Source organism: Buceros rhinoceros, unplaced genomic scaffold, assembly GCF_000710305.1.
Source record: "Buceros rhinoceros silvestris isolate BGI_N320 unplaced genomic scaffold, ASM71030v1 scaffold9257, whole genome shotgun sequence".
In the NCBI taxonomy this organism is placed as follows: Eukaryota; Metazoa; Chordata; class Aves; order Bucerotiformes; family Bucerotidae; genus Buceros; species Buceros rhinoceros.
Genome location: NW_010422804.1, coordinates 60,829 through 67,309, shown reverse-complemented (window position 1 = coordinate 67,309; position 6,481 = coordinate 60,829). Strand labels below are relative to the sequence as shown.

Below are 6,481 nucleotides of genomic sequence, written 5' to 3'. Positions count from 1 at the left end.
TCAGTCCCAGGAAAACAACAGCTGAACTACCAACAACTACTGCAAAACTGAGATGTTCACCGGCGCTTTTTTTCCCACCAATGTGGCAGCACAGGAACCAAACCCCATATGACAGCTCCTGATTCACAGCTTGTCTCTGTTGGCAAAACAAGATTTATGTACAAAATTTCTACCCACCGACTGTGTCCAAAAGCAATTTCTGAAAAGGAGGGCTTGTAAAACAGTTCTCCTCACCCTTGTTCACCCACCTGTTACACCTTGAACTCTGTTACAAGCACAGCTCCTGAGAGCCAGAGCAGACTCGTACCACCCACCCATGCAGCAGCTAAGAAGAGTGCGCAGCAGCACGCCGGAAAAGATCACCAACGGGCCTGTTCCTTATAAACGAGGGTCTTTGACGGGGGTTATGTTAGCATGCTGAGAAAATAAACACTGGTTGCCAGCATAGCAAAGACACTGCTTAAAATGTATGTAACTAGGGGAAGTATTATTTGGAAGGAATGTTCACAAAGTGCTTTTTTTACTGATGCCTCTAAAACTACTTTCTCCAAGTAAATGTCCCTTGTTCCTGTTTGATCGCACCTCTATCTACTAAGAGAAGAATATTCCCATTATACAGAGGAAGCCTGGACAGCAGCTGAAGTCCTGTATGTCCATGGAGCCCCACGTCTGGGCTGGGAATTGATAACTACTGCCTGGACGCTCATTTCAACGACAGGTCACCCGACTTTCCCCCAGCCCCGTGCTGTACCACGTCCTCTCTGAGACTGAACATCCTGGATGGAAAACAAATGAGTGCTTTCTGCCAAACATAGTATTTCCTTTGTTGCTTGCAGATTTTTAAACTTAACTGTGTCAGTCTAGCCAAATCAAGTTCACAGCAAGGCACTCAACTTGCATCCCAAGAAATGGTGGGATTTTTTACTGTTTCATGCATGCCATGCTCTGCAGTGATAGATATTTCATACACTCACTTTGAGATGTAGAGTCACTAGTCTGAGAGCCTGAAGGAGACCAGACTGCTAGCCTAAGTGGTGAAAATGATGCCAAAGCAACTGATGCCCACTGAAGTCCCAGCATGTGCAGTTTTACAGATGTGCTGATGTTTAACTGCAGAAAAACTTGTTTGACTGTGAGTACTTTGATAAAGACCTGGCTTCAGAGCATCAATTTCCATCTGAATCCCACTGCAATTCAGGCTTCCATTTGTGTGCCATCCCACGATATTTGTTTGTGTAACTGTCCTTGATGGGCAGCACTGGAATGCAGACAAAAGGTCCATTTTGATGGAAGGATCTGCCAGAGGATCATTTTCCCCCCTTGGTCCTATCAGCACACTTTGAAGTTGAAGCAGTGGACTTCAAGACAACAAATCTGTTTTTCTAACCCTGTTGTGCACTGGTGACGGACCAAGAAGAAAAGTGGGCAGAAGGTGAGCAGGGAGGGGTGCTGAAGTGGGTAGATCCTGCCGCAACAGGAAAAAAAATTCCCCCTCAGTGCAGGTTTTCTGCAGGCGGTGGCACACGTGGGGAAAGAACTTGCGTGCCCTTGTGGGGTTGAGAGCTGTGCTGGAGGTGGCATGTGCCTCCAGTGGGGTCTCCCAGGCCAGACAGGTCTCAACTGAAGGGTCAGACAAAGTGTGTCCACAGGCAGGATGGGCTCACTAGCCTTCGGGCAGCCATCCTAGGAGAAGGACAACTCTGACTCCAAACCCGGGCAGATGGAGCTCGTTTAGCCCTGTAAGGCTCATCCATCTAAGAGAAGGATACTCTAACCAAACCTACGACCCGAGGACTTCGCTGTCACCGTCCAAGCTCGCTAGGCCCTGACAGATGAACCTCAGGTGTAAAGGGTGGAGCCAGTTCCGCACATGCTGCGCCTCACCTAAAAAATCCACTGGATCGAAGGGTGCACACATCGCTTGCAGTGAGCGTGGGGAAAGCCCTTCCCAGATCTTCGTTCGCGAAGCCAAGCCATGATGACAGCTAACATCCCACCTGGCTACCCCTGCGACCTCAGCTCCAGCCGTAAGATGTACCTGCAGCTGGGGTCAGAAGCAGAGCTTTTTCAGACACCCGGAGAAAAGCAGCAAGCACTCCTCCATGTGGCTGAACTGAGATCACACACTCTACAGCTTTGCACCTTGAATGCATAAAGGTGTCCTGGCTCACAGCTTTAGCACTATTAACTAATCCTGCTTTATTGTTTTTTTCTTTTGAAGGGTGCGGAGAGAAGCCATCAGGAAGGGAGGTAAAAAAGAGAGCTCTCTCATGAAATATTCGAGTCCTTTAACAGTTTCAACATTTTTTTAAAGAATGTTAAATAACAAGAAATGGAGAGTGCGGCTTAACCACACAACCACACACGTTCCAGATATGTGAATTTCGAGTAAGGGGTCGGTAATTGCAAGCGATTCTTTGCCATAATGAAGATGCGGAAGGCAGCAGAGCCTCCTCTTCCATTGCAGTGAGGTTGAGCGGAGATTATTTAACTGAACTAATATCTTTTAACTTCTTGCAACGTGATTAATTTAGAGAAAAAAGGGTATAAGGGATAAGGCAGGCCGCCAGGATACTGCCACTCACTGTTCACCTTCCAGGAAAGAGATGGACGTTTTTCTTATTTAGATGCGGAATTACCTTCTTTCCCTTTTTTAAAGAGTCGTATATCAAAGGCAGCAGTATTTCCAGTCAAAACACATACGTCTGCAAGTAAACTGACTCTGAGCATGCCAGCTGCTTGCCAGGTTCAATTTGGGGCTGAATGTGGCTAATGGCAACACGTATCACTGTCAACATTGGAACAGATGCATCGTTTGGTCTAGTTCCAGGCGGTCAAGAGCAGCCAGAGGGGGATGGGGAGGAAATACAGAGTGTGACGAGCATGAAATGCTCTCTTCTCCTACTGTCATTCAACTTCCTCTTTCGGCAAGGGGGGAGACCAAAAGCCAGACCAAACCTTCTCTAAGCTAAGCAGCATCAATTCAGGAGCCTGTCCCAGCTGGAGACGGGCAGGTTGTGGCCACGCCCAGAGGGACCCTGGCAGAGAAGATGTCCCCTGTGATGGAGAAGGGGGTACTTGCCCAGGATGGAGACGGGGCACAGGCAGATTATCCATCCCAGGGCACTGGTGCTTTGCATTGCTCGTGGCTGCTCCATCTCACTAAGGCACAGATGGGCACAGATCCAGTGCTGACCAGTGACCTCTTGTCCACAGAAATGGTTGACATTGCAGCACCACTATGCTCGTGGGCATGACACACGCAAGATGCTGTCAATGGAAAGGACAGCATCACCGCATGGGAAGTTCAGGTGCAATGTGAAATTTCAGGAATCTAAACCATGTAATTCAGGTGTGCGCTCTAATTCGTCCCCCACTAAACCCTCCTTCTTGCTTCAGACTCCGAAGGGAAAATTAGTCTCCTGGTTTAAAGGTAGCCTTCATGAACACTATGTGCCCCCTATCCCAGAGCCTATTTAAGCATCCGATACTTAATTTTCAGAGAAAACACTGCTATTGAATGACTCCTTATACATCTACGCTGTTTCAGAAAACAGAACTAAGGCTGCTAAATTACGCAGGCAATTCTGAAAATCTTTTCCAGAATCTACACTACTGATCCTATTTGGACATCACTATTCCCTCTCCTTCTTGACAGCAAACTTTCCTATTACACCTCTCAAGTATCAGTATCAGTTTGGGTGCTACGCACCAACCTACACAGAGAATGCACATTATAAAGACTGAATTTGATCGTCTTTCTTTCTGTGAATAAAAACTGTGGACGCACTAAAAGGTTTCATGACTTGCCTCATCAGGGCATTTTTAGAAGTGGGAGAACATTTTCAGAGGTGGTTAGGAACAGCACGACCTGCGGTGGTGCTGGATACACTGATGTATTCAGTAGCTCCAGTGAAACCAATGCAAATATTGGTGATTTGCAGCTGTAGCTTTCTTAAATACAAAGAAAAAAAAATATGCAGTTTGTTCAGATGACCAGTCTCGGGAACAAAAGATGCTGTAAAGCACTGCCGCAGGCAGCCACACACATTCATACATGAAATAAAGCTGACACCAGATTCACTTCATGAAATATCAACAAGAGCTACACTACTAATACCCACCAAAACCATTGTACAAGTCTTGTGAAACAGCTCTCATTTCATTGTTTAAAAGGATTACCAGTCGCGTGATAAAGGCAACCGAGTGGACGTAATAGACTTAGGGTTTCTAATACAGTTAACTTAGTTTTGCATGTCATTCTGATGAAGAAGGCAGTACCACACAATACCAGTAAGGTACATCTTAAATGGATTAAAACTGCCTGAGTAACAGATCTCAGATAGGGCTGTCGGTCGGAAACCATCGCTGAGCAGGGAGGAAGGGGGCAGTTCTGCCTGCCCCAGAACTGACTCTGATGGCTGTCCACATTTTTATCAACGCTCTGCAGGCAAACAGAAAAGGAACGGTATTAAAATCAATGGGTGAGAGAATGTTGTCAAGGCTGAGACCTCTTGAAATCAGTGTGTTTTAAAGGAGCCAAAGATAAAGACAAGCTACAGGAGGCAAGGAGTGCTGGCCCTGCCTGCAGAAGGCTGAAATATATTCCAGGGAGCAGCAAGTCTGAGGTCAGAGTGGACGCATCATTCACCAAGAGCTTCCATTGTCAAGGCGTGCCAAAAGGTGTTAGTGAATTCTGTGGATATATTTAGAGGTGGAGGTAGAGATGTGTAGGATTAAACGTGTGTATTACAAGCAAGAAGATTGTTCTAATACTATATATAGTTGTGATTTGGAATTTTTAAGAGGTGAAAGTAAAACAAAAAGACTTTAAATGCTTTTAAAATTTGGGGTAATGTCTTGCAGTGAGAGATCTGAAGTGCTTAGTCTATCTAGTTTATCAAAAGAAGATTGAGAGTCAACTCAATTAATATGTAAGCATCTCCAGGGGAAGAAAACACGGGATCCCACTGGACTCTTTAACCAAGCCAAGAACCGCATAAGAAGAACCATCTTCTGGAAACTGGACCCAGACAAATTCAAATTGGAAACAATGCTCACATTTTTAATAGGAAGAATGACTGATTGCTGCAACAGTCTTTCATGGCACGCGATGGACCTTTCAAGCACTTCTTACCATAACTGGACACCATATGGAAGAAAAGCTCACACCAAATACAAATTATCAGCCTCAGCATCAGCACGACTGGATGCATTCTAATGGTCTACAAGGTCAAACTGGCAAATCTAATTAATCCCCACCCTCTTATAAACTCTGTGACTTGAGAGCAACAGTATCTTACCTCCCTCCTGGGACACACCAAGGACATGGGACCTCCTGAAGCAGGAACCCTGCCCACTGTGTAACTATTTCTAAAGAGTGCTTGCACTAGATTACTTTGTAAATCTGATAGCACTTTACAATCCCGCTGCAGACATGGATATGGCTTCCCACAGGGAGAAACAGGTCATAAACAATTTTGCCTTGCCTCATTTGCCCTTTGACTGCAAGGCTTCGGTGTAACATTCCACCTTTTAGTACAGCTATGGTCCTCCCAGTGATTTGGGTGGACTACGATCAATGTTAGCTGGCAAATTTCTCTTCTAACCCTAGCAAAGTCAGGTTGCTTAACTTTCTGATGTTGGGGGTCAGGACAGTGTTGTCATGAACACAGCTAGACTAACAGAGAAGATCCTCACATCTATACGACTACTCAACCTCTTCTGAGGCCAAAACCTTCCTCTGGAGTGTTTTCTCATGTTTAATATCTTCCAGATATTGCCATGCTGTGAAAGGGATAAGAATATTTGTGATTCCTCCAGAAGATTAATCAAAGCTGACTTAATGCTCTGCATCCACCAACACCGAACCTATTATAGATTCAATTGCTTTCCTCCTTTATGCAGCTCTGGCCACTCAGTCTTACACCTTCCCTCAGCTGGCTTCCCATCCCACACCACTTGGACCCACCACTTGGACCTCTATTACTCAGAAGACATTTTTCTCCAGACATTTCTCATGATACCTAAAACCATTTCAGCTCTTCTTTTTATTCTGTTGCCACCGAGCATATGCACGTCCACGTGTCCATGTGTATCCTTCTATGTCCCCCTGCTCTCAACACATTACAATTCAGAAAAAGACATAGGACTTGCTTTTGCCAGATTATAGCAACATTAGAAGGGGGTAGCACTGGAGCAACTCTACCTAAACCAGTGAAAACACACAGGAAAAGATCTCAGACACTAGCTTTCCACCTACACACACACACATTCACCACCCCCTCAACCCCCCAACCCCATTTCTACCTTCTTCATTGAAAGTCCTATTACCTGGGATTCAGGTGAGATGCTGCCTTCTCCTGCAGGCAGAGTTTGGGCTGAATTCTCTCAGCCTCCCCCGGGTAGTGGTGAAAACTGTAGCTCAGAAAGAAAATATGAGGTTGGCAGCATTATGCAGTTGTTCCTCCGAACAGCTGCT

The 6,481-nt window shown here is 45.6% G+C and overlaps 1 protein-coding gene across 1 annotated transcript in view; it reads right to left on the bottom strand.

The window, feature by feature from the left end:
* The window catches only part of LOC104496979 (UPF0577 protein KIAA1324-like), a gene marked incomplete at its 3' end in the record, with an annotated part of 41,175 nt that overhangs the window by 25,397 nt on the left and 9,297 nt on the right, over positions 1-6,481 (bottom strand). The window lies entirely within an intron of this gene.